General features: G+C 43.3%; 1 protein-coding gene across 12 annotated transcripts in view; it reads right to left on the bottom strand.

Annotated features, from left to right (window-relative positions):
• AOPEP (aminopeptidase O (putative)) overlaps positions 1–27,789 on the bottom strand; it is a 346,305-nt gene that overhangs the window by 30,567 nt on the left and 287,949 nt on the right. The window contains exon 14 of one of the 12 annotated variants that reach the window (XR_007122247.1): positions 18,622–18,702. The exons of the other annotated variants lie outside the window; for them this stretch is intronic. The gene's annotated coding sequence lies outside the window, so the exon portion shown is untranslated. The remainder of the gene's footprint in view (positions 1–18,621; positions 18,703–27,789) is intronic. 12 annotated transcript variants of the gene reach the window in all.

Genomic DNA, 27,789 nt, shown 5'->3' with positions numbered 1-27,789 from the left:
TGAAGAAATTCAATACTGCAATCTAATTTAAGCACTGAAATGTGTAAATGATTAAAGCACGTGCTCTAACGAAGTGCTGAGCTAGCACCTGGCAACTGGGCGGGCTTCTGTGGAGAGGTCTAGTTTAGTACGGACAGAGTCTCTAGCACCAGTGTCATAAGAAACCTGTCAGCATCTCTCTAGTCTTAGAACAACAATACCTGAAAATAACACAGGTCTCAAAAGTTCAGATTTCCATGCTTCTCCATAAAGATGCTAACACCATCAGATAGAAGAAATTAGTTCTGTGCACACAACGCTCAAACATTGCTATAAATCCTACATTTTCTGAATGCTTTGCATATATAAAGCATTGCATCAAACAGCTGCATCCTCAGATTTTTATGTTATCACTTACAATATAAATGATCAAATATTTTCAGTTTTTTCCAAGAGGGGAAAAAAAAAAAAAACAGTAAACTGTAACTTCATTAAAATTCAGAATTTTCCTTTCTTTCTCTAACTTCCTATATTACCCCCCAAATATCAAAATCATAGTCTGTGCGGCATTATTACAAATTAAACACTTGAGTCAATAACCGTATCAAATTTAGATTCCCCTCTGTAATATCTGGGTGAATATATTTCATGTAGCCCTATGTCCCTGGTAAAGAGTGAGCTACAGAACATACACAAAAGTGTTCATAAGCACAAATATATAACCCTTAGGAACATTTAGTCTAAAAACATACTTTTCCCTCTAAACAACTAGTGAACAAATGGGAAAAACACAAAAACAAAAACGAAGCTCTTATTGAAAATACACTCTTCAGTATCTTATGGACAAAAACAGGATCCTCTTAAGTGGAAACAAAGAACAGAGTTCAAACAAAACTATACTTCTGGAAAAAGTTTAAGGTAACTCCTTATGGACTGTAACCCAACAGTGCCCACTTCTTGGGCCATTTACCCCTGGTCTGACATTCACATGTTTATCAAATTCAAACAAAGGAACTAATGTCCAATACAGCAGGTGCTGTAATACAGTAAGAAGGACTGCAAGAACAGTTGGCAATCAACGATTTGCCAATTTAAATCTATTACAAGAAAACTTATAGCTACAAATGAAAATTCAAGCCAGAAGGGATTCTCACTTCTCAACTAAAACAAATCCAAAAACTATACACATTTAAATACATCAGTTTAAAAAGTTTTATAAGCATTCTAATAACAGATGTGGTAGAGAGTTCTTATTTTAAAAGCTAATGGTAAAATAACTGAAATGCCTCTGCAATTGTAATCAACTGTATTTAACGAAATGATGGCTCCATGATGTTTTTAAAGAACTAATAACATTTTAAGTCCGGTTGTACCAGGAGCTGTAGCAAACCATCCGGCTTTAAGTGCAAAAACTTCATAGTACCTCTGAGAGAGACCTGCCCTTTGCTTTCCAGAGTCTCCTTGTTAAAACTTGGTATTCAAGGGGCGCCTGGGTGGCTCAGTGGGTTAAGCCACTGCCTTCGGCTCAGGTCATGATCTCAGGGTCCTGGGATCGAGCCCCACATCGGGCTCTCTGCTCAGCAGGGAGCCTGCTTCCTCCTCTCTCTCTGCCTGCCTCTCTGCCTGCTTGTGATCTCTCTCTGTCAAATAAATAAATAAAAAATCTTTAAAAAAAAAAAACTTGGTATTCAAGATTAAATTTTTTCAAATTATCGAAATTACCTGCTAAAAAGAAAGTAAGCCACAAAAGCATTTTAGACAATGGTCCTAAAAAGATTGTAAGGTGAAAAAAAGACCAGAAACAGGAGGAAGGAGAAACCAAGTCAATCACTGGCCTCGGCGTGGACACGGACTCTGGCACAGATGGACACACACACACACACACACACACACACACACACTCAACGTGTTTTTAAATGCAAAACATAATTTATAAACAAATTTCATTCTTGGGTGTCTACTCTGGCCTAGAATGCTGACATTCCATCACTCCTGGTTCCCACCCTTTCTTCTTCCCAGGGGCATAGTCAAAACAACAAGAACATCTTTGGGTTAGACTTTATTTTCTAATATTCTTTCTATATTTTCTACCAAATCCAAACCAAGCATGACTTTAGCCACATGTCTAAAATGTGTTGTGGTTTCTATCATAATGCTGACAAGGAGAAATACCCCTAAATACATGTATAGTCAACCACAACTAAGGAGGCATGGTGGGGGTAGGGCAGACGAGGGTGAGGAGTCAAGCCGCATGAGTGACTGTGGGCAATAAAACAAGAAAGTTGTGTTTACTTAATAAATAAACGTTGAGAGTGTGGTTCCACTGACTGTCCAACGGCTGGGGATTATTTCACAGAACTGAATATATATAAAGCACATGAGTCACATTTCGCTCAAATTCTGCACACTTCTGGATTCGAGTCCAGAATTCGAGACAATTTATATCCAGGATTAACTCTGGAAAGTTTCATGAGGAACAAAGCAAAGGATTAACTTGGGAAGGGTCACTCTGACACTTACAGTAATTCGGATTATTGAAAAAGATGTGGATTTAAGAACTTCAGGAGAAAGAAAGGTAGGGAACAAGTTTCACGTACTTTCAAAGAATGTTTGCTCCATTTTCAACTTCTCTCTCCTTTACCTCAACACCAGCTCACCTGAAGGGAATGAAAGCTCCTACTGGGCCAGCATTCTATATGAAGAGAAGTGGCTGCCTTGTGGATTCACATCATGTGAAAAGGCAAAACAGGTGAACAAAAATGGAATAAAACCACACAGACATGTTCGAGGCCAGATATGCTTACTCCCAAGTTGCATGCTACGTACAAATGGTTGAATAATTCACGAATTAATGTACTTCCCATCGTGACAGACTCTATTCCCAGCTAAAGAAGTAAACTAAAATAGAAATTTTTATAAAAATATTCTTTGGGAGTGAAATGTCCACATTATTGCTAGAAGAGTTCATACATTATAATCTTATGTCTACTGTGAGCTCCAGCTGGGACTCACGGCCTGTAGCAGCCTGAAGCTGATAGAGTAACAGGAAATATGAAATGCGGCCTTGTTTGCTGCCATGGAAATATTTTCTCATCTGAATTCAAGTACTTGAAAGTCAATCCAACAGAAGTAAGTCTTCAAAGATGCAAACACATGGTTACTAACTACGGATCTAAAAATTTATGCATCTAAAATCCTAAAACTGCTAACTATGGATCTAAAATCCTGGTAGGTCAGAGACCTACTAACACTTTTCTAAGAGATGTAAGCACAAATATGACTAAACCCATGATGTGCTTTCTAGGTGCAATCTAAAATCTCAAGGATGTGCATGTTATTCCTAACAGATTCCTAAAGAAATTTCACAAAAATTGTAGTTAAGTTTTAGCAATTAACTTTATATCTTCCTTTATGTATGTATAATGTGCTTATGTAAAAAATTAACAGCACAGAACTTCTGAAAGTTACAGGGAATGTTAAGACGTTTCTAAGTTTTCTGCTCATTCAATTTTAATGGAGAATCGTCCACCGGAAAAAGCAAACTTTCCCTCCCCTCAGTATCCCGAATCATCTGTGTAAATTAACTTGAAATTTATCTTTACCAAAAAAAAAAAGGGGGGGGGAGTAATGAAATATAGTTTCCATTATACAAATCTTTAAATTTTTTTAATTAAAACTAAAAAGTACTTTTAAAAATGGTACTTTCCACCTTTTAACAAAATTTTTGCTATTTTGCTTTTACAATATATCAAAGTTAAAGCACACCTATTATAATCTATACATTCTATACCAAAGTGAAGCTTGATTTATTTAAAATAAACAAACTTGAAAAACCAGTGATCATGGATTCCCCCCAAAATGAAAAATGGATACCCAGATTTTAAAACGACTGAAGACAATCTCACAGGTTGAGAACCACATCACTGATTTCACAATGTAGGGTTTTGACTCATCTGGAAACCTTGTAATAGTTGAGACAAAAAACGAAGAGGCTACTCCATCACGGGTAAGCCAAACAAACTTCTCTTTAGAGTCAAAGTTTAAAATGCAGCTTTTTTTTTTTTTTTTTTTTTTTTTGCTTTGTCTGGGTTAGCTGTCAGGCAGTAAGTCTACATGTCTACGTTTCCATCCAAGAACGTTCTTGCTAGGTAGGAATTATGACCAACGACCAGAACCCCTCTAGTTCAGCACACACCCTTAGGAGAGCAGTTCCCTAGAGAGTTCTCTAAAGTTACTCTGTGCAATATTTCTAAAGGCGGCTCCAGCTAGAAGCAGTAATTTTTGTTGTTCTTTCCTGCTGGGTTTGTCCTTTAAACGAGCTTTCTTGTGCGCCATCAGAACCACTTGTTTACCTGGTCTTTTTCCTTGAAGGCTTGGTCAATACAACACGACCAAAATTACAACATCGACGCCCAGGCCCTCGAACACACTCTGCAAGTTAAACTCTTGACAACAACTACAAAAGCGTGGAAACAAAGGCAACAGCTCGTCAGAAGCACCCTATAGTATTTCCTAAAGCAACGAGAGCCCCCATTCACATCAAATGGTATCACCACGGCAGTAGGAACGCAAACTCCACGGAACGGGCTGTTAGCTATGAGCAAATAAGGAAGGGCAGGATTATGAAGCAGAACGAATAACAGTGAACCAAACTTGGCTTTCCCTCCCGTTAAAGCTCATTTGGTGCAAATACTGAGGTTCAAAGGAAGAAAACGAGAAAAGGATTCGGTAGACAGAGAAGAAACCACTCTAATTCCCCTAACGAACACCAGCTGACGGCCCCGGGCCCCCGCAGCTGTCAGACGCGGAGGGCTGCGGGAGGCGGGTGGAGCCGTCTGCCCGGAGGGGAAAACGTCTTACTTACTGAGGTTCCCATCGGGGCGCGCGCGGGCCGGAGCGTGGAGTCCGCCCGGCCCAGGCGCGGCGCCGGCTGATATCTCCCGCGGCCGCCCCGCGCGCCGCCTCCTCCTCCCCGGCCAATCCCCGGAGAGGCCGCCCGCCGCGCCGCGCCCCGCCCCGCCCCACCCCACGCGGCTAGAGGCTGCCGCGTTCCCAGCGCGCGGCGCCCCGGCCCGGCCACACCCCTGGCCCCCACCCCGCCCCGCCAGTCAGCTCCCACCCGGTAATTACTCTAATTAGAAGTCTTAGTCTCAGCAGTTAAACAATGTAAGAACCAGTCCCAACACAGCCTGCAATTCAAGTGGCTTTGAGAACAAAGGCAATCACAGCTGTAGCAATTTTTCCTCTAATTTATAGAATGTGAAGACTTTCTCTCACTGCACGTTGTACTTAAAAAAAAGTTTAACCTGTTATACATGCTCTTTCACAAAGGATATCAGCATTTCTGTGGAAAGACACCAGCACACACCAGATACATGTAACAAAGAAAAAAGAAAACCACCCTTAAAAGAAAAAAATTTTTTAAACTTTTAAGTTTGGTCCCTCCTGCAGTACGAATATTCCTGGATCACTTGGCGGAAAGATGCAAGATGAACAGAGATGTGGGAGGACTGTTTTCTTACAGTTTATAGACTATGTGAATAAAAGGGAAACACACTACCCGGGGCATCTTTCTAGTAACCAATCTGCGCAATTCTTAACTAGCATGGGTGGAGGTTGCTAATTGTTCACACTAACATCAGCTGAATGGTTACCTGCCAGTCCAAGAAGGAAAACACCACATGCGGGCACTCAAGTTTCCTGGGTGCAAGAACAGCTTTAATGCCTAACGATTTGCATCTTCACAGAAACAACCAGAATATTTCAACAGCACACACGAGGCCAGTCTTTTTTCCAAGACTCTTACAGCAATCCCAGTCTATAAAGGTCACCAGAATCGATTTCAACAAAATCAAATTGCAACCACCACCACCCAGAATAGCTATTTCAAAGATTTGGGGAAATTTACTTCTCAGGAATAAGGCATTTCTTGAAGACAGATACACTTCACAATAAAACCAGTAAGATAAATATGGTCCCAAACCCAAGGAACCCTCAGGAAGGAATGTGATCCAGTCTGTTTTCCCTAGAAAATTAAAATAGTCCACTCACAGCTCTTTTGGGTATGAAACTCTTTGTTCTAATTTTAAATGTATACTGGAATTTTCAGGATGAGTAAAATTATAACCATAAAATATGTGTTAGAAAAATAAACCATCAAAAACAAAGAAGTCCTTTCTTACTTTATTGTCCAGTACTGGCTTGATCTTTAAAGCAATATGCATCCATTTTAGAAGAATTACTCAACACTCAAAAGTTTATGTGAAAGAGTAAAAAAAAAAAAAAAGGCAATGAACTACTTAAGTACAGAAATAAAAACAACCATTACATAAATGTTGCACAAAAGAGGTTACATGTCTTATACATCTCCTCCCCTTTAAATATATTTTTCCACAAACACAGATTTTAAGTTTTTCAAAATTTAAGTAGTATAGTGTTCAGTCCCACTCTGTGCACTTACTAGGATATGCTTGAAAATTTCTCCATTTTCAAATGAAGGAAATCTTAACTGTTCATGTTATGAAAAATGAATTTAGTACTACCTTAGTTTGTTACAAATGCAATTTTTGTTTAGCAGCTGTTTGCCTTTCCAGATGTTAACAGGACAAATATCTGAACACAATTTAGTTTCGCTGTAGTAACCACTTAAAAAGTCAATCTCTTAACAAGAAAATCAACTAATTTCAAGTTAAAACAAGGAAATCAACTAATTTCAGGTTAAAACAAGTAGAGAAAGAAAGAAACAAAACCAAATGGAAACACTTTCAAATGTTAATGTATCCAACTCTTTTAAAAGGTTAAAGCCGGGAAAATAAGATATTCTTAAATGCTTAAATTAAGAAGACCAGGTGCCTGAGACATAAAAGTAGAGAAAGGACTTCCAAACACTTGTTCTGCAGATAAACAGAGCAAGCAATTGAGAACACACGGAAAAACCTCCTCCAGAGAAAATACAGTATTTCCCCCAAACCTATCCTTCCAAAATTCCCCACTAACTCAACATCTAAATCTTCAAATGGCTTTAAAGTTTTCTTGGCTAAGTTAATCTCTTTGTGTACAAGACAAGACAGCTCCCTTTAAATGTTAAGAACATTAATAAGCTTTCTGCATGTTTTCAAATGTATAAGAACACAAAAATTCAGTGTAGCTCTTTAAAAAGTTTCAGTATGAAAAATCCATGTTATGTTCCTTCAGATAATAAACAACAAATATTCTTCAATGACAATCAGACAAGAATAAAGAAATTTTTAAAAATATACCAAAATGCCTTTTAAGAGTTAACATCTAACAGCCAAGCACCCATGCTGCTATCCGCCTCATCCCGGACACAAACTTATTTTAACATTTACTTTTAAAAGCAAAAAACTCATTGACAATTAAGCTGTTGGTCAAACCTGCAATTTTGTTTTAAACTGAAAGGTAAACACACCAGGAGTTAAGATAAAATATCACATAACGTCCTGAAAGTATCTCCATGTAAGAGCGAGTTCTCAACATCAGAGATTCATTTCTTGTTGATTCCAATAGTAGTTGCTCAAGCTACTATTACAAGTACCATTTCCCCCTTTGTTAGTCAAATCAATAGCCCTACCCCCACGAAATTACTATTAGGATTATTGCTTTTTGAAAGAAGCCGTATCTCGGGTACCCCCTCCCCACCCTTTTCTAAAGCAGAGCGCAATCTCCCGCAGGCCCGCGCTACAGAGCCACTGGCGCGGCACCGTGTGCCCCACCTCTCTCCAAAGCAGGGGCGACGACACCTTTCCAAGGCTTTTCAAAAGCAGATCCCCAAAGGCCACTATCAACTCCACGGGGCCCGCCGGGCGACGCTGCCCTAAATCGATCTGCACGTCTCGCTCCGTGCTCTTAACCAGCTTCACCTAAGTTTAAAGGCGGGTAGAACTACACTGACACCTGTCCCCGGAGCACTTTAATCTCTGAAAAGCAAAGAATGATCTAATTAGAAGCACAAGGACAATAGAGTATGAAAGGCGGAGAACAAAATTAAAGTACCAAGCTCTTAGGAGACTGCGGCTCTCGCGCAGCAACCAACGACGAGAACGACGCTCTCGGGCTCCAAAGCCGAGAGCCTGGGTGAGTGCGCAGGATCCCTCCACAGGACTCCCACAAGCCCTTCGCAGGGAGGGCAACGCGCACAGCGTCCACCAGCAAGGCGCAGGCAGTCCTCAAAGGGGAGACGAAAAACGAGAGGGATTCAGGGAATTCCAGGTGTGACCAAATGCTTGGCTCTAAAGGCGGGAGTACACCTAAGGCAAGAAAGTTTCAACCAAATCAAGTCGTGTGGGCCCTGGGGCCCCACAGGCCGCGCTTCGCCCTCGTCGCCTCGTACCTTCAACCGACACCGGCCACCAACCCCCCAAATAAAGGTCCGCTCGCGCGCCAGGGTCCCAGCGGCCTCGCAGTCAGAGAGTGGGGCACGCGGCGCAGGGGTCTACCTGCAGAGGGAGCGGGCGGTGGGCGGGACGCCGGGGCTCCCACGGAGGAGGCGGTGTCCTGGCCCCGCCCCTGCCCCGCCCCTCAGCCCCGCAGGTGTCCACAGGGCCGCCGCACACTCTACGCGCCGCACCGCGCCGCGCGGGGCCAGGGTCTTGCCTGGTGCGGAGGATAAGACTGCCTCTCTTTAAAAACAGCGCCCTTTCCTCCGAACACAAATAGCAGGCAGTAGAGGGGCCTTCAGCAGGCGAGTCACCTAGAAGCCGGGTCTACTCACCTGGTGACCTTGGGCGGAAACCCCGCGACTTCTGTTCTCTCCAGCCCAAAGAACTCGATCCAACTCAAGGGTGCCAGGAAACCGTCGGTGCCCTTTCGGGCTAGGAACCGACTTTGGTCCTGGGCATGACTTTACAAGCGCCCACCCTCCTCCCGCATGCTCCCCAAAGACCAACTGTGCCGCCATGGAGTGGAGCGCCGACGGAGACCGCCGAGCCTACTAAAGTAACCGCCAAGTGTCAAGCAGTCTTCAAAGCAGCCCTCCATTCTCCCCCCCCTTCCTGATCGGCAGCACCTTCCTCCCTTTATGAGCGTCCCAGGGCCTCGTTAGGCCTGCGTGTTGGCGAGGGCCTGGATTACAAACCCACTTTGTCCACGCCCACCGGGACAGGTGAGTTTTGCTAACGCACAACTCTGATTCTGGCCTTTTCTGCTCTCTGTTCTCTGACACAGTGAGTGACCGGTAAGCTCCAGTGTGTGTCATCCAATGCACTCAGTGCCAGTCCCAATCCTCTCAGCCCTTCAAACTTATTTTTGCAGTCAAACTGATAAGAATTGCTAATACCAGTCCCTTCACCTGGAATGCCCTCAACTCTCCTAATCACTTTTCAGGGGCTTTGTCAAGAATCCTTCCAGCAACACCTTGGGCTTTCTGGGTTTTGTCTTCTCATCCATCCCCAGGCAGGCGGTCCCACGCTGCCATGCAACAGAGCTATGGGAGTTCTGCTATGCACACCCCGAGTGTCTGAGCTCCTAGAAGGCCGCACTGTCTTTTCTTTCAATCTCCCCACCCAGCACTGAGCACAGCCAATTTCGAATTGATGTCACATGTCTTGTGGCAAGATCAAAGTTTCAATCTTGTGCCCATTAGCACTAATTTTAGCAACTAAAATGATGAAAATTTGTTAAAATAGGATCAACTTTAAAAGAGAAATTCAAAGATAATACCTTTTTTTTTTTTTTTTTTAAGCCTCAAACCATTAATTTCACAGGCAAAGAAAGCCATTACAGGTAAATGTCATATCTACTTCAGGGACATTTTCTACTTGGAAGCTGTTGACAGCTTAACCACTGCTGCTCCGCTTTATGCAAATGCAGATGGTGCTTTTCTCCCAGAGAACTGCACACATTTGTGATCTCAGCTGACTTTGCCATGGCTTTGCAGACCTGGGCACACACCATCCAGAGCCTTAAAAGAGATGGCTGGGGAAAGAGGACGCAGAAAAGTCGAGCCACTTAAGATACAAGAAAAACGCACAGTGCTTAAAAACTATGTAAAATTTTAACAGATGTGAGTACCAAAAAGGATGTTTAGAGTGTCAAAAATAGAGTATCATTTTTTTTAAAGATTTTATTTATTTATTTGACAGACAGAAATCACAAGTAGGCAGAGAGGCAGGCAGAGAGAGAGAGGGAGAAGCAGGCTTCCCGCTGAACAGAGAGCCCGATGCGGGGCTCGATCCCAGGACCCTGGGATCATGACCTGAGCCGAAGGCAGAGGCTTTAACCCACTGAGCCACCCAGGCGCCCCTAGAGTATCATTTTTATTAGAGGTTTTCCCATGAGGTTAGATGTTAATAACAAATTAAAGCACAAAAAATTCACAAGACAAAAAATAATTCAATTATTCCTAAGTCAATAAAACTATAATTGGATCATTCTTTTGAATAGAGAAATGCCATTTTCCCCCAAACTAAAATTAAAATATTTGTATGTCAGACTTAAAATTTCTCTTTATTCAGTAGCTGACCTTAGATATTACAGTAAAATAGAAACCCATTTATGCTAAAAATACATGACTTTTTCTACTGTTGTACATGTACATACATACATAATTTTTCCAGGTAGTAGTTTTAAGAAACCTTGGTAAGAAGCTATGAAAATCCACTTCTTTTTTTTTTTTTTAAGATTTATGTATTTGAGAGAAAAAGAGAAAGAGCACACGTGCATGGGGGTAGGAGCAGAGGGAGAGAATCCTGAAGCAGATTCCCCACTGAGCTCAGAGCCCCAGGGCCCTGAGATCATGACCTGAGCCGAAATTAACAGCTGGATGCCTGACTGACTGAGCCACCCAGGCACCCCTAAAACCTACTTCTAATACCACACAGCCTGTATCTGTCTATTGTCCAACCCTAAGAACTCCCAATTCACTAACCTTTACACTATCAACACTCTCTATTGTGGGAGGCAGGATAATGGCCACGTCCTAATCCCTGGAACCTGTGAGTATTTTAGATTAGCTGGCAAAAGAGAATTAAGGTTGTTAATCAGATGACTTAGAAATGGAATAATCCTGGATTATCCAAGCGAGCCCGAGGTAATCACAAAGTCCTTAGCAGTGAAGAAAGCAGGCAGGGAAGAGAGAACGGGAGAGATAGCAGTATGAGAAGGAGCGGCTCTGGCCTTGCCCATTTTGAAGGTGGAGGTAGGGACCATGAGCCAACGACTGCAGGGGCCTCTGGAAGCTGGAACAGGTGAGGAAGCAGATGCTCCCACAGAGCCTCCAGAAAGGAAGAGAGGCCTGCTGACACCCTGAGGTTAGCCCAGAGAGACTGATTTTGGACATCTTATCTCCAGATACTGTAGATAATAAATCCGTGTTGTTTTCAGTCCCAGAATTCCTGGTTATCTGTTACACCAGCAATAGAAAACCAATACATCTGGGTTCCAAGTTCCCCTTATAATCAATGTCACTGCTGCTCAAAATAAAAACATCCTTTAAGGGGCGCCTGGGTGGCTCAGTGGGTTAAGCCGCTGCCTTCGGCTCGGGTCGTGGTCTCGGAGTCATGGGATCGAGCCCCGCGTCGGGCTCTCTGCTCAGCGGGGAGCCTGCTTCCTCCTCTCTCTGCCTGCCTCTCTGCCTGCTTGTGATCTCTCTGTCAAATAAATAAATAAAAATCTTTAAAAAAAAAAAAAAAACATCCTTTAAAAGCCCTCAGCTACACCTACACTCTGATCTGTTTCCTCTTAAGAGGGGAGAACTTCTTCCAGGTCCCTCCTCTCATCCCCAAGCACACAGCTTCACAGGGAATTTGAGGCTCGAGTCTAAGGTCTGAGAAGTTTGCTGGGGTTGGTAGTCTGAGCGGAGAAGAAAACTAGAGAGGAGGCCCCCTTTCGGGGGCGTCTGGGTGGCTCAGTGGGTTAAGCCTCTGCCTTCGGCTCAGGTCATGATCTCAGGGTCCTGGGATCTAGTCCCGCATCAGGCTCTCTGCTCAGCAGGGAGCGTGCTTCCTCCTCTCTCTCTGCCTGCCTCTGTGCCTACTTGTGATCTCTCTCTGTCAAATAAACAAATAAAAAAATCTTTAAAAAAAAATAAAAATAAAAAAATAAAAACAAAAGCCCTTCCGGGTCTGGTTCCTAACCGCTTTGCTGCTTTTATGGTACCATGGAGGCCAAGGCAGAGCATGTCAATGAAACAAAGGACAAACATGAAACAAAACGCCATAGGCAACCACGTCTTGATCAAATCTAAGAGCGATTCAAGTTAATAAGTAACATAACCCCACCACCTTTTTCATGGCTTTAATTATTACAGCCAGTAAAAAATATTCAGGCCATCCCTGTTTAGTGATGTTTTATTTACCCCTAAAGGCTAAAGTCTTCATTAAAAGCAGAAGAGTTGTGTTCAATTCAACACATATGGTGAGATCACAGCCCAGTTTACTGTAGTTTTCTGAAGCGTCACCTTCCCCCCGCCCCTCCCCGCCCAACATACACACACAAATGAGGACTCTGGATACACATGGCGCTGCAATTACAATTGGGCTCTATCAGGTTTTAGGTGACTACATAATTGATTTAAAACACAAACTAATTTTTGAACAGTTCCCCGCATTTTCTATTTTTCTAGCACAAAACAATCTTTTCCTGGGGCCATTTCCTCCACAATGCTGCTGTTCAAAGGGCACAATGCTGCTGTTGAAGGGGTCTTCCTTTGCCCCCAGATGTTTTACTTGGGTGTGCTAAAGCTGGCCAAGTTCCTGAAGAGCATGGGGCCTTGTGGTTGGGAAGCCAGAAGAAACGTCTAAGTGGTAAAAGAAACGGTAAGAGGTTGGAGCAATCGACATGTCCATGAGATCAGTGTCATTGCTTTTTTTTTTTCATGATGCACAGACTATAAGGAAACTGCCCGATTTTGATGTTTTCCGAAGTTCACACTATTATATTTTCCAAGGAGAAACAATTAACCAACCGTATCTTTCCAGACAAACTCTTCACTGAGGGAGGAAGGGCAATTCTTTGTCATGTCCTGTATTTTAAAAAGCAATTTTTTTTCAAGTGTACCTTACTTGGATCAGTGTTTTTTGTTATTTTTGGCTCTCCTTTGGCATTACTGTCTGTGGAGCTGAACTGGCCTGAAAGGAGCAAGGATCATATCCAAAGTAAGACCCTGCCCCTAACGAGACATAAGACTGAGGTGGAGGTGGTTCTGTTAGGAATGGCCTCACCTCCATGAACACACCACCAGGAGTGAAGGAGGGAACAGGAATGTGAGATGTGAAACATCTCACCAGTAGATGTCTCTTGGAGCACCTGGTCAAAAGTAAGTGAAAGAGAGCTCTATGTTCTTCTCTTTAATCCCAGGGATGGAGACAGGTTCTGGAGAAGCCACAGAAAATGTGGAGCCTCAGACAGTGGGAAGCAACCCAAGAGGAAACAAACCTGGGCCCACAGCTGTGACATTTTCCCTTTAGAAAAAAGTACTTATGTTTCTGTACAATGGTCTAAGTCTGAAAACTAAACTTGGCTTTGTGTTCGACCACCCTTTCTTTTTTTTAAAGATTTTATCTTTATTAATTTTAGAGAAAGAGACTGCGCGCACATGCAAGCAGGGGGAGAGGCAGAGAGAGAGAGAGAGAGAATCTCAGGCAGACTCCACGCTGAATACAGAGCCCTACATAGGGCTTGATCCCAGCACCCTGAGATCACGATCCAAGCCGAAATCAAAGAGCCAGATGCTTAACTGACTGAGTAACCAAGGTGACCTGACCATACATTTTCATTAGCAGAACTGCACACGGTGAAATACAGCCCTCCCTCATCTCTAGTTCTTAGAAACCCATTCCTGATAGCAATGTAATTCTAAAGGGGAGGGGGACAGAAAAAAGAGGTTGGGCATTAAATTTTACAAAGCACAGGAAAAATAATCCCTATCAATGCAGGCACAAGCCTGTGGGAAGGGCTTGGGGAAGCAGAGCCCACTGGTGAAGCTGTGGCCTCAAAGTTGCCTGACCCTGTGCACCTCTCCCCTCTGGCTGTCCTCTGGGACTCGGGAGAAACCATCCTCCACGTGCCGCTGCTTATGCATGAAGGGGGCTAACAAGGCCTGAGTTTCCTCTTCTAGCCCCTCCTACAGGCCCCTACTGCTATTCTTATTATATTCCCAGAATTAAAATAGCATCCTTAACATTCTTCAGTTCTGTGGGAAAAGGAACTATATCAATCATATAATAACTATAAAAATCTAACATCCTCTGAGAAAAAAAAATATATGAGCAATCTTAGTCTGCTGTTACAAATCATAGTTTTTTTTTTAAGATTGTATGTATGTATGTATGTATGTATGTATTTGACAGAGATCACAAGTAGGTAGAGAGGCAAGCAGAGAAAGAGAGGGAAGCAGGCTCTGTGCTTAGCACAGAGCCCGATCTGGGGCTCAACCCCAGGACCCTGGGACCATGACCTGAGCTGAAGGCAGAGGCTTTCACCCACTGAGCCACCCAGGTGCCCCACAAATCATTGTTCTTGCTGTTAAATAATACCAGTGGCTATTGTAAAGATTTTTAAAAGGTAGTAACATGAAAAATGAAAGAATGACAATGGACAAACACGATGTTCGTAGCAGGGGTAAACAAATTAGTAAACTCCTAAGTCCTTTCTGTTGTATAGCCTGCCCTAAAAACCTTTAGGAGAAGTATTTTTAAAGAAAACTGCTGTGTTGTAATTGTAGGATGGGACTTACTGGAAATGTGACCCAGTTTTTAGTGAAGCCACAAATAATTAGCACTTAAGACACAGCCATGTAAAAAAATACATGAATTTATTAACTGTTTCTATTAGGAGCACAATATATTGATTTGTTATTTGCAAAAATACAATTCTTAATCCCACAAGTACAATTTAAGTCACTTTATTTTGTGCTGTGTCCTGAACTCAGGAAAAAATCCTGGGGCGCCTGGGTGGCTCAGTGGGTTAAGCCGCTGCCTTCGGCTCAGGTCATGATCCCAGGTCCTGGGTTCAAGCCCCACATCGGGCTCTCTGCTCAGCGGGGAGCCTGCTTCCTCCTCTCTCTCTGCCTGCCTCTCTGCCTACTTGTGATTTCTCTCTGTCAAATAAATAAATAAAATCTTTAAAAAAAAAAAATCCTTATGGCAGGATGTCTGGCTTCCTCATTATAGGAGAGTTTTAAGTGGAGAGGCACTCAGTTGACTTGTCTGGCTAGACGCACAAAGGTTAGAACCCCGCGGCCAGCTCATCCCCAAAGTCCCAAACGCTGCTGCTACTAAACAGAACAAATCCATTTTTTTAAAAAAACTGGTTCACAGACTTTACTTTTTAACCTCTAACTTTACCTTTATTTGGACCTTTCCCAACTGATCCACACTCCTCAAGGTGCAGATTCCCAAAGCGCATCAAGCAGCCTGGCTGATCCCTGCCCAGACCTTCCTGCCACTACACTGTGAAATATTTAAAGGCAACGGACAAAGTCCCACAGGTGTCCCATTTCGACTTCTGTCTGTCCAAGGAATCCACAATAACCCTGCTTTCAAACCCAGAGCTCGCAGTTCTCGCCATGAATCTGAACAGTGCCTGGTCAAACAAGATCACTTCGATTGCCAAATTTACTGGCAACCTTTTGAAAACCGCCTCGTCTATAAACTCCCCACGGTTATCTTCAATTCCAATCCCCCAGGGCAACAGTAAGCCACACTGACTCTGGGGCTGCTTCTACCATCTCCCTCCTGGTGGCAGTGGAGGCACTGATTCAACCAAACAGGGCTCTGTGAGTCCTGAGAGCTGCCCACAGGAAAAGGGGAGACAGGCCAGTATTCAAGAAACCATCCAGTACCCCTTCAGGAACAGAACCTGCTGCTGTCAATAAGGAGATCTAGAGCTTCGAACAATCTTAATGCAAGACTAATTAAAAATACAGGAAAAGAAATCTCCCTTAATGAGAGAAACCATTTTCATGAGGAGACCCTTTCTCTTGCAGGGTACCTTGGTGGCAAAATACCCACAATTTGTTTGTACTGTACAAATAGTAACCATTTTGCAACAAAAGAAGTCCTCATTTCCTAGATTTCACCACCAGAATCTCTAAATAGCCAGGTAGTGGCCTGCATTTGTTTGCTGTAGTTACCAACAGCTGTGGCAAACATGGGTTATGTCATTAGGCTTGGTATCATTTTATTCAGTTTTTTTGATTGGGGAGGAGAGGAGGAAGTGTGTGTATATGTTTATATTCAGAATTAAAATCTGTGCAAGTTGCCTAGAAACCAAAGCACAGAAGAATTCACAGCCTGATGCATGCTAAATGGCAGCTGCTGGAAACAGCATGTTCTCCAGAGCACACTCCCGGCTGGGCTCATTCCTATCCATCCCTGTCATTCAAGGTTGATGGTATCTAGTTTTCCAGGGAGTTTGGTTTCATTACACCATCACGTTTGGTATAACGAGAGAAATCAGTGTTTTCTTCACCCTGATTAAATTCACTTAATTCTTTAGGAAACTCAGGTCCCTTCTCCTGTGTAGTACATATGTGTAGCTTTACACCAGAGAGAGATACAGCCCTAAGTGGCAGAGAACTTGCTCCACACAGAGCAAGGATGGATGGATGGAGGTAAGGAAGGAAGGAAGGAAGGAGGTTTCTCACACTAAAAGCATTCTCCGCACTGAGCAATTTTCACCTAGAGAACTCCATGTATTTTGTACACAACTGAGATGCCCACTTCCCCACCGTGTCACCACACTCCTGGATCACATTCTGTAAGTGGGGGCTCAGTCAGAACCACTATCAATCACCAAGTGAAGCCAGATAACTATTAGGAATTTATGAGCTGCTTCTGCCAGGTAATGGGCTACACTATGCAGATTAATCAATTATAATGTTACCACAGTTCTCAGAACTGAGCACTTCCTTCTCCCAGTGTGTCTGAAGACTTGTAGAAAACAGCTGAAGAGAAAAGAACAGTGCTTGTAGGCTTTTCAGTTGAGCAAATTGAACCTTTCACCATCTTAAAATGGTCTGTCCCAGTCCTTCAGTAATCTCCTAGAGACACTGTGCCCAGAACAAAGATGATACCTTATGTACTCCAGAAACTGAGGGGTGGAGAAGAAATGTGAATATCACAGGGAAAAAAAAATGCAAGTTAAATTTCTGTAGAACACCTGAATTCATCGAGCTTTGGTGCCCAAGATGCTGTGTTTTTAATATCATAATTTCAAACACTGAAACCCGGTACACCCTTTACAACTGAATGCAGCAATACTTCCAATGACTCTCAGGTGCCAAGGACAAAGATATTTTCCATAGTTATTTGTACAGCCTACCATTTCTATCAATGAACTCTAATCGGCTTTCTGGTAAAATAAAGGATGACTTCAGAAAGAATTCCTAAGATAAAATGGTTAGAGATTGATAAAGGAAAATCCTTTTTTTCCCAAGTCACAATGAAGGCTAAAAGGTGGAGAAAAAATACATTATTCCTGAAACTTCATAGAAGAGTTATTCATAACGAAACTACCAACACCGTTCTGAGGTCATGTTGGTGAAACACTGTGAACGCCTCTACGGTTCTCTACAATTTTCATGCCCACAATTAGGCTGGGAATATCTCACACATCTGTGGTATGCAAACAGAGGAGCAGCATACCGGCTTTGAATCGAAGCTGAAAAGATGCTACTACTTTCTGTAAGTGGCACGTTCAGAATGTATGACCTGCCAAATTCCAGTGCATCTGATCTCCTCACAGTTGAACTGGCAAGAGATGACACTTGGGGCCCTGACAGCTAAGGCAGGCTTGAGGCCAGGCTGGAAGAAGGAGATCAAAGGGCCTTCAGGGCCACTGCCCCCCACCCTCACCTCCCAGCTGACTTCAAGCCCTGTGTCTCCAGGTCAGACATGGATTTCACAGGACAGCTTTCCTCTCTATCTCAGTTATGTCATACCTGGTGACATGTGAAACAAACTAGTGTTCTCCCCATGTTTAAAAAAAAAAAAAACAAAAAACCCTCACCATTCTGATATCTGCTGAAAGGCATATAAAAGCCACACTTTTTGAATGGGTTGCTACTCTTACAAATTTATGTAAAACCTGGGATTAATTTTTTAATTTTTTATTACCCCCCCACACAGGTGAGGACCGAAAGCAAGTAGGGCCTACCAGGTAAATTCCATCCTCATGAATTACAACTTCAAATAACTAAATTAAATGTCCTTCTGAAAACCAGTGTTAAGATCTTCAAAAGCAATCAAACTCCCCAGAAGATTCCAACTGCCCTGAAGCTTAGAGAAGCTTAGGCTTAAAGGAAATGTGCTCCCACAGAATCACAGGTGCATCCTCATAAAGGAACCCTTAAACACAGCAGGAATTCTTTTTTTTTTTTTAAGGATTTTTTTTTTTTTAAGATTTTATTTACTCTTTGGAGAGAGAGTGAGAGAGAGCGAGCATGAGAGTTAAGAAGGTCAGAGGGAGAAGCGGACTCCCCATGGAGCTGGGAGGCCGATGTGGGACTCAATCCCAGGACTCCAAGATCATGACCTGAGCTGAAGGCAGTCGTTTAACCAACTGAGCCACCCAGGCACCCCACAGCAGGAATTCTTAAAGATGTCTCAATTACTAGACAGCAAAAACTTGGGGAGATTTAAGACACGAATATTTGTACAATCCTTTGTATTCAAGAAAACTCACTGTGACCGATGTCGCAGGAGCATCTCCCTCCCTGGGGTCTGCAATCTCTCGTGTTCATTTTTTATTTTCTGGGTGAAGCATCTGAAAGTGTGTGGTAGGAGGTAAGTCTGGGCAAATGAATGATGAAGGAGCAGTGCCTACTCTTCCTGACAAGCTATGCCACGTAGCAATTTCTTTAAAAAAAAAAAAAAATACTGTATGAATCTGGTGTCAAAGGGATTAATTTTAAAAAACAGCAAAGCACAGTACAAAGGAAATTCCTTAGAGAGTTACTACTGCTTAGATCTTCAAGATGCTCAAACTCATCCTCAACGTGAGGCAAACGGTTAGCTCTGGTTATGGACAGCTCCCACAGGATGCATAACTGGGGCAGATTTTTCAAATATGCCAACAGTTAATGTCCAGTTTCAGGAAAAAAATGATGTGTGATTACTGTTGGAAATGTTTTTCTTCCAGATTATTAAATGAAATGCTAGGTGTATAGGATGTCTTCTTACCTCTCTCCCAGGTTCGTAACAAAACCAGAAACATTTCAATCAATCCAATTCAACCATTAGCCAGAATCACAGCAAGGCCTGCTTGTCAAGCTTCTCTTTCTAGAGATCCGTATTACATCACCGAAACAGTATGTGCTTTCTCTCAGTGTGGCTCATGTCAAATCAAGGACTGTCAGTTGATCAGAATTGAAAGCATAATTGTTCCAACCTTTCTCCATTAAAAAAACATGAGGATATTTACATCTTCCAAACAAGCTCCTTTAGCCCACATAAAAACTGATGAGCCAAAGGAGGCCTCACAGGCCACAGTGTGTGGTTTAAGGGGAAAATTATTAATACCCAAGTAGAGTTCCAACACTAGCTCATCTTTACTTTTAAATTGTTTCATCCTCACCCCTCATGCCATTTCTGCCCCCATTTATCATCTCAACTTATAAGGAGCATGGTCTCAAATTCTCTCATCTCTGTGATCTGTGATCTGTCAGAGAACTCGATTTGTATTTTACCAGTTTTGTCCTTTCGTATCCTGATGCTATTCTATCAAATCGACTTATATTGCAAGGAAGGAGAAAATGGGGGCAAAAAAGAATGATTTAGTGGGTGTCTGGATGTATTTTCCTTTATTAAGGATCCACTTTATGAATATACCAGTCTAAGCTATTATTCAAAAGGATGATAAGACGAAAGTTGAAGTAATCGCTACTTACATCTTGGCTTTGAGCAAGAAATAAAAATATGATAAGTTTCAAATGTAACTGAAAATCCAGGTTTTCATGAATGTATCCTAAGAACAAAACAACATGAATGTTGGGACTCAGAACCAAATCTCAGGAGACAAAGCAGGGACAGGTCATCAACAGGTCCGTTAGAAAGCAATTCTCTCATTTTCAATGGGAGATCTGCACTAACAGAGGTGGCAGCAAAACAGGGACAGAGAACATACAACATCTTATAATCACTATTCGGTTAAGCAAATGAGGATTACAATTTTCTATGTAGAGTATGCCAAATTTAACACCTGGTACACAGAATTATGGGCATTTAACTTTTGGCTATACACTATGATTTTTACTACGTCCATATGCAGAATAATTATGTAATTCATTCTTGATTCCCATTTCTGAAACAGCACAAAGTAAACACAAAAAACATCACTGTGATTCGCTGAATCACACAAAGCTCCTATTTCTAAATGTCAAATATTCCAATGTGATCTTTTTGGGGAGAGGCATGTTAAGGAGACTTACTTTATTATTAATTAGAGTGTCATACAATTAACCTAGTATTTCATTTCTGAAGATGGGGAACTGTGAGTTATAAACTCGTACCATAAGTCTCTCTCTCTCTCTTTTTTTTTTTTTTTCCAGTTAAGTCTCTCTTAACCTGAAGAATCACTGACCGATGGAGGGATGCCCACACACAGGTTTAACGCATTACCTCTGGTAGAAAAGCTGTGTGGAGGACCATGTCTGAGTGGAAGGAGAGGGAAACTGGACAAGCAGATTCTTCAGGAGAGAAGAAGTCACCATGTGGGGTGTGGAGGGGGTGGATAAGAGATGAGAACGAAGAGACGGGCTGGGCACTTAGGAGGGCATAAGGCACCTGAATCAACAGGTAGGGGAGAGACCAGCACCAGCAGGAAGAAAAAGGTATCAAAAAAGGGGGTTTAATGAGGACACACGAGGCTGACACCTCAAATGTGCCAACCTCTGGCCTCCGTGACCCTGTGGTAGAGAACAGCCTCAGAGATTTAACAGCCCATGGCAGTGCAGCTGTTCTTAGCTGTCTCTGCTGACTGAAGCTGGAGGTCCCTTCCTTCAAACCATGTAAGGTGCGCCTCCAACTCCACCACTCTAACGGAAATCTCCTCAGAAGTTGTACTGGTATTCTAAATATAGCCATTCAAAACTCTTATTTATTTGAGAGAGAGAAAGTGTGTGTGAGAGCAGGGGAAGGGCAGAGGGGCCTGACATGGGACTCGATCTCATAATCCCAAAATCATGACCAGATGCCTAACTGACTGAGCCGCCCAGGGTCCCCTAAAAACAGTCATCCTAAAATGAACTTGGGTGTTCTAGCACTTGGCACAGTATCAGGCAGATCCTTATCCCCACTGCACACACACACACGTCCCCAGTTGGTAAAGAACTTGAGAATGCTTCAGGGCAGCACAACCTATAAAATTAGTGGTCAGGTTATTTTATCATAGAATAAAGGCTATTTCATCAGAAGTGAGGACAACTACAGATTACCCTACCCTGACTTTATTCAGTCATGTATTTACCAGTTTGTTTCAGGGAACGTGTATCTGTTCCTCAGTAACACCCAGGTTTACTAGTTACAAAGCTCGGCCTCTGGTGCTACCAAAATGTGCCGCAACTGGATCATGGGCCTCTCAGAGGCCAACAGCAGAGCAGATGCTGGCGGGACATCAGCTCTTCTGACCAGTCCCACCGGACACCCACGGTAAGGGTGAACATCGCTGTCTTTCAAAGGACAGAGAAAAACATCTCCAGAGTTTGCCCTGTGGCTTCTGGGTCAACAGAAATATCTTTGAGTGGCAGAACTTACTTAACTGAAAACATACCCAAGAGGCATCTTTTAAAAACAGTGCTATAGAACTTGCTTGTTTCCGTAGAGGAAAAAGCTCGCTCTGTCCAGAAGGGATAGGCCATCCGATAAGCCCGGGGCCCCAGGAGGGCCAGCACGTGTACCTAAAGCACCAAGGTGACCAAAAAAGGAAAGGCATGCTCCCAGAAGCAGCCGGCCCTGGCTGGTCAGGACCAATGGGGTTCTCTCAGACATACACGATAAAAGGTGTTTTCTGGCCCACTCACCACCACACTGGAGGGTTTCTGGGCCACCACACATTAGTCTGATATCCTCGGACATGTGCCTTCTGATCAGGCCCCTTTCCATGTTATGGTTAACACAACAGGATGAGAGAAACCACAAAGTACAAAAAACTACGGGGGCCTGAACAACTTATTCATGCCCCGCCCCCTCCGTGAGCACTGGAAGAAGACATCTTGAAACACATGGAATCAAAAGAAAGGGTGGGGGCTGTAGAATATGAGAGTCCCTCAGTGTGGCATGAGTTCCACAAACAGGACAATGCTCCAAATATCTGGGACAAGTTGAAAGACAGAGGAGCGGATAGCGTTCGCTTCTCAGAATTGAGATACACTTCCAAAAATGACCCTAAATGACATGATCCAGTAACAGTTCAGGACACTCATGTTTTCATTCTCCCACCCTCTGGGAGCTGGGCTGGGATGAGGATTCAAGAGGTACAGGGAAGTTGCAGCAATTCTTTGGTTCCTTGTGGGAGGGAAACCCAGTGGCCCCCTTTGGTCTCCACAAGCATGCAGCTCTGATGATACGGCTCCGCCAGCTGGCTGTCAGAAGGGCACGAGCGATGAGCTGTGCCTCTGGCCTTTGATGGAAGGGGAGGGCTCAGTCAAGTATCAGTTGTTAGAAAGAATTTCTAAGGGACTTACTTTCTTCTCCCATGAAAACGAAGACCCACATGGTACCATGTGCTGGCACTCAGGGGACACGTACAGCATGCCTAACCAGCAGGTCCTGCTGTTGCAGGTTTGTGACGAAAGAGAGCCTACCTACGATTCACGGCATTCTAAACTAAAAAAGAGCAGATGCGTGATGAGCAAAAGGAGACAGATGCACCGACTCCACTGTATTTAAGTCACTACCGGTAAACGCAGAAAAATCTATTATTACCAAAACAATTCACGCTATTTACCCGCACAAATCTGTATACGACATTCACTCTGTGTGGGCCACAGCGGGTGTGTATGCCTGCGCACCCCAGGGATGCACGGAGCACGGCAAGTGCCAGACTTTCCACTAGATCGGGACGAAGTCTCTCTGGGAGGGGTTCTCACCCATGTACACAGCAAGATAGCCAGAAAAGCCAGCCCGGCAGCACAAAAACACAAAAATACTTAAGAAGAGGGAGGCATCAGTTATAACCCCTTTCAGGACTCAATTATACTACTCTGAAGTTAAGACTATTTGCATTTTAATAGAAGCCAGAAAAGACAGGCCAGCTGTGTGACTGCATATTCCTTAGAAACAAGCTGGGAGGATCAATTTCAGCCTCTTGAAATAGAACAGAAATAGCCCCCACAGTTAACTGCTGAACAGAGGCTCATCTTCCATGATTCCCTTATTGTGACTGCAAGCGCAACCCACAGGTCACAAGGTGAGCTGGCAGCATGCCCTCAGCTCCTGCATGGCCCCTGCATTCCCCATGAGAGAGGAGGAGGAGACACAGCATGGCTGGTGCCACTTTTTACACCAAAAGTCGCACGCAGAAAGTCAAAGGTAAAAGGAGTAATCCCTAGCCCTGGTGCCCGCTCCTGGCATCCACTTGTGAGATCATGACATTAGATCACAGTCTGCATTTGTAAAGTTTACTCTGGTACACACAAGATCGTTTCCACATGGATTCAGTTAAGGTACACAAGTCTCTGCGAAAGCCAGGATTCTAGTACTCACTGTCAATCAAGTACCTTTTTATGAAAGGTATAAAACAGGTCTTTCCAAAAAGGCTAAGTTTCAAAATCAGTGAATTCAGCTAATTAGAAAAAATAAAAAGTAGCCTGAATGAACCACCTTTGAAGTCACAAATACAAAACACACTCCCCTTCTTTTTCAATAGCTTTTTTTTTTTTTTTTCCCCACTAAGTGACTGAAAGACAAACACCAGAATAGTAAGAGTCTACAGCTTTCCAGATGACTGGATCATAGGCAGTCTTCCATTCTCTTCTTTATACTTCCCTATATTTTCTAATTTTTCTCTAATAAACAGTGTATCACTTAAAAAAAAAAAAAAGATTGTATTTATTTTGGCAAGCGAGAGAGAGAGAACACACTGGACCGTGCAGGAGCAGAAGGAGAGAGATATAATCTCCACCAGACCCAGCACTGAATGCAGAGCCTGACGTGGGGCTTGATCCCAGGACCCTGATATCTTTACCTGAGCTGAAACAAAGAGTACGCTGAGTCTGACTAAGCCACCCAGGTGCTGTTTTAAGTACATCACTTAAAAAATGTTAATTATCTTGGCTCAAGTTGGTTTGAAACTAGAACGGGAGCTAAACACACTGAACTGAAGTAAAAATACAGGGAAGGTACCGCACAGGAAAACAAACTTACTCTATGCAGAAACTAGGAACTTACCACCCTGCGCCAGTCAACTCAGCATTCAGTGTAGATTTCAACCACCTGAGCAACATAAACCAGGATCTCCAGTGAGTTCCCCCAATCAGCCCCATGGGGCGGGCTGCCACCCTGCGGTGTTGCTCCAATTTGACCAAGAAACTCTCAAAGACCCATGCGAGGTTTAGGAGAAACTCAAGTTGTTACACTAACAGTGGACTTGGTTATTACAAATGAAACGGAGTTAAAATTAGTTCCAACTCCCTGCCCCTTAGTAAACCTTTCTCAGGAGCTTGCTTCTATGAAAGGCTGAGTTAACACTTTTTTCTTCCTGGTGTGTCCCTGATAAGCTGCTGGAGAAGATGCTTTTAAACACTGAAATGTCCAAAATATCAATAACAAATGGAAGAAGAATAAGCACTATTGGAAAATCTGCAAACCGGAATCAGTGCTAAAATCGTGACGAGCTGGCAGAATGCCATGTCTCTCAAACCCAAGGATGAAGAGTGACTGGCACGGAACCAAAATGGCCAGGAGTCATGACAGGATGTCAGGTGTCTGCGGGCCCAGGACGGGGAAATGCTGCACACACAGAGGACATGCAGATGTGAGCGCTCCGAGGAACTGCTCTGCTGAGGAAGCACAGGCTGGAAGGGCTGCCCCGGGGGGATCAGGGGCATGGCTCCTCATCAGGAACACACGCAGACAAAAGGGCAAAGGCCACGAAAACCGAGACTGGTATGATGATTTAATGTGTGCATCTATGCAACAGCCCTCAGGAACTCAGTAATGTCATCATGAGGCCCGACAGCTCAGTTCTTCATCCTACCATATCTCTTCTCAGAAATATGTGACTAGGCTCATAAGGGCCCCCCATTCCCCACTGAGGGTGTACACAGTGACAGGGAGGATTCTGCAGTGATGAAGGCAGCAAGCAGTCCTAGGGAGTACTGCAGAGCCCACAGGATAATCAATTTACAGCAAAGGAACACAGCTCAGTGACTTGCCCCCCACAGGTATCTGAATATTTGTTCCACCCCCACCCCCACCAACCCCCCTTCCTCGCACCCTCTGAGAGCTGCTACTACCTCCCATTAGCTCTGCCACTCCCTTCCACACACTGCTGTAACGTGGACCGAAAGCCTGTTGGGATGTGGAGCTTTCACAGTATCTGAAATAACACCTCGGCTTTCACAGTATCTGAAATAACACCTCACTTTCAGAACTACCTTGAAAAGAAATTCTTAGATATCCTCACATATGTAATACATATGAGAGGGAAACCTTAATAGAATGCCCCATCTGTAACATAAAGGAGAATTAAAAGGAGATTGGGTCCGGATGCATTAATGTGAATTTCGGTATTTACAAGCCTGTGAACCCTAGAAGACATAATGAAGCAATAAGAGGCCTGAAGAATCCCCATAAACACACAGCTATTAGTGCAAACTGAATCAGGCATGCTGTGTAAGTTACTCAGACACAAAAGCATTCCCACAGAGGACAAGGTTTTCTGAAAAAATGGCAAGTATTTAGGGGAAAATTCAGCAAAATACAATCCTCCCAGATTTACCTGGCAGTCACATTCCTAGAGACATCAGGAAATACTAAAACCGTGCATGTAAGTCAGGGCTAAGCTCTGACATTGGCGCCATGATTCTCACCTAACTCCCGAGCAGGCACCTGAAGACTGCAAGCAGCAGCATACCGCGGACCACACTGGGAAGTGCTATGCACTGCAGGCACCCTGTTCCTGGGCTCAGCCTGCTACAAGCCTAGAGCCCCCAGTCACTGGGACGCCCATATCAACCCCATGGGAGTGGTTCTGCCCCGTGAGAACTGCTCCTTTATACCAAACTCCACCCACAATTCAGAGCGCAGGAACAGAAACGGAGGCCAGGCCAGGTGCCACAGACCTTATTCAGCTGTGGCTGTCTCCTCAGTTATCAGAACGTAAGAGAACATCTCTGCAGCTGTTTCTCTCCCATGCATAAATATCACTGGGAACTTGGGTACCCCTCATCCTTTCCTCTTGGGAGGTGAGGTGCTCCCGCCCCTGAAAGAACATCATCTTTACCCTGTCACTGCTAAAACCAACCCTGGACAAGCACAAACTGTTCCAAAGACCAGCAGGCCTGCAGCAGGTGTCCTGGGGCACCTAAGGAGTGGCCACAGATCTTACCCAGGAGGCTTGGTCATGACTAACTAGGACTTGGTTAGAAAAATGTTTATTTGATAAGCTCACTGCCAGAATAAAATACACCTGTAAATCTGATAATAAACAAAAAGAATAAGCAACTTCCATCACTTGTAAAGGTGCATAGTAATCCCTGTCATGTCAAATGATGGGATGAATTTTTCCTGTACAACTTTTGTGAGGCCTTTGGAAATAGCCCAGGTTCATGCAAATACCCCTACTTGCATTTTTAATAAAGAACTCTTAAAAGCTACCTAATTCTATAAACTAGAAAACTTACCATTTGGTTATTTAAAGCACCATAAAACATGGTTCTACATACATTTATCTAACTCTACATTAAGACAGTGTGTATAATTAGAAATATAAACTTACAACTTTTGGTATGAACAAAAGAGAAAGTTACAAAAAGAAAAGCACAAAAAATAAAATCCCTTCTCAAAGTAAACTAACTTAATGTTGAAACAATGTATCATACATGCACAAGCACGCGCACACACACACACACACCCACCCCTCCATACTTTTATCAAGTCTAGGGAAAAAACCCCACATAATTAGAGATTAGAGAGGACAGAGTACTAACGACTACAATTTTGGTTAACATGATTAACAATGCTTGAAAAAAATCTAAGAAAAACTAAAACAGTTTCTACCTTTCTTTTCTGTATAAGAGTATCAAATAAAAGTAAAAGATTAAGGTTATTCCTTAAATAGAGCCTTATTAGGGTATGGAGAAACTAGAACCCTCACGCATCATGTAGGAATGTAATACAGTATAATTTTTTGGAAAACAATCCAGCAGATTCTTAGTAAGTTCCACATAAGTTTACTGTTAAGATTCCCAGGTGCCTACCCAAAGGAACTGACAACACACATCCACACAGAAACCTGGTGAGCCTTTACAGGAGTGTCATCCACAACAGCCCCCCACTGCAAACAATCCAAATATCAATCAACTGGTGAACAGACAGACACAATGTGGTATAGCCTTACAATGGAAAACTACTCGGGAATTAAACAGGAACAAACCACTGGTACACGCTACAACATGGATGAACCCTGAAAATGGTATGGTATGCTAAGTGAAAGAAGGCAAACGCACTAGATCACATATTGTACGACTCCACTGATACGAAACGTCCAGAAAAGGTCAATCTATGGAAAGAGAAAGGTTATGGGTTGCCCACAGCTGCAGGGTGGGGTAAACAGGGAGTCACTGTTAATGGGTACCAAGGATCTTTCCAGGATGACGGAAACATTCTAAAACTGGATTCTGGTGATGACTGC

This window comes from Lutra lutra, chromosome 13 (genome assembly GCF_902655055.1).
Source record: "Lutra lutra chromosome 13, mLutLut1.2, whole genome shotgun sequence".
NCBI classification, from domain to species: domain Eukaryota; kingdom Metazoa; phylum Chordata; class Mammalia; order Carnivora; family Mustelidae; genus Lutra; species Lutra lutra.
This window is presented reverse-complemented; position numbering and strand designations above follow the sequence as displayed.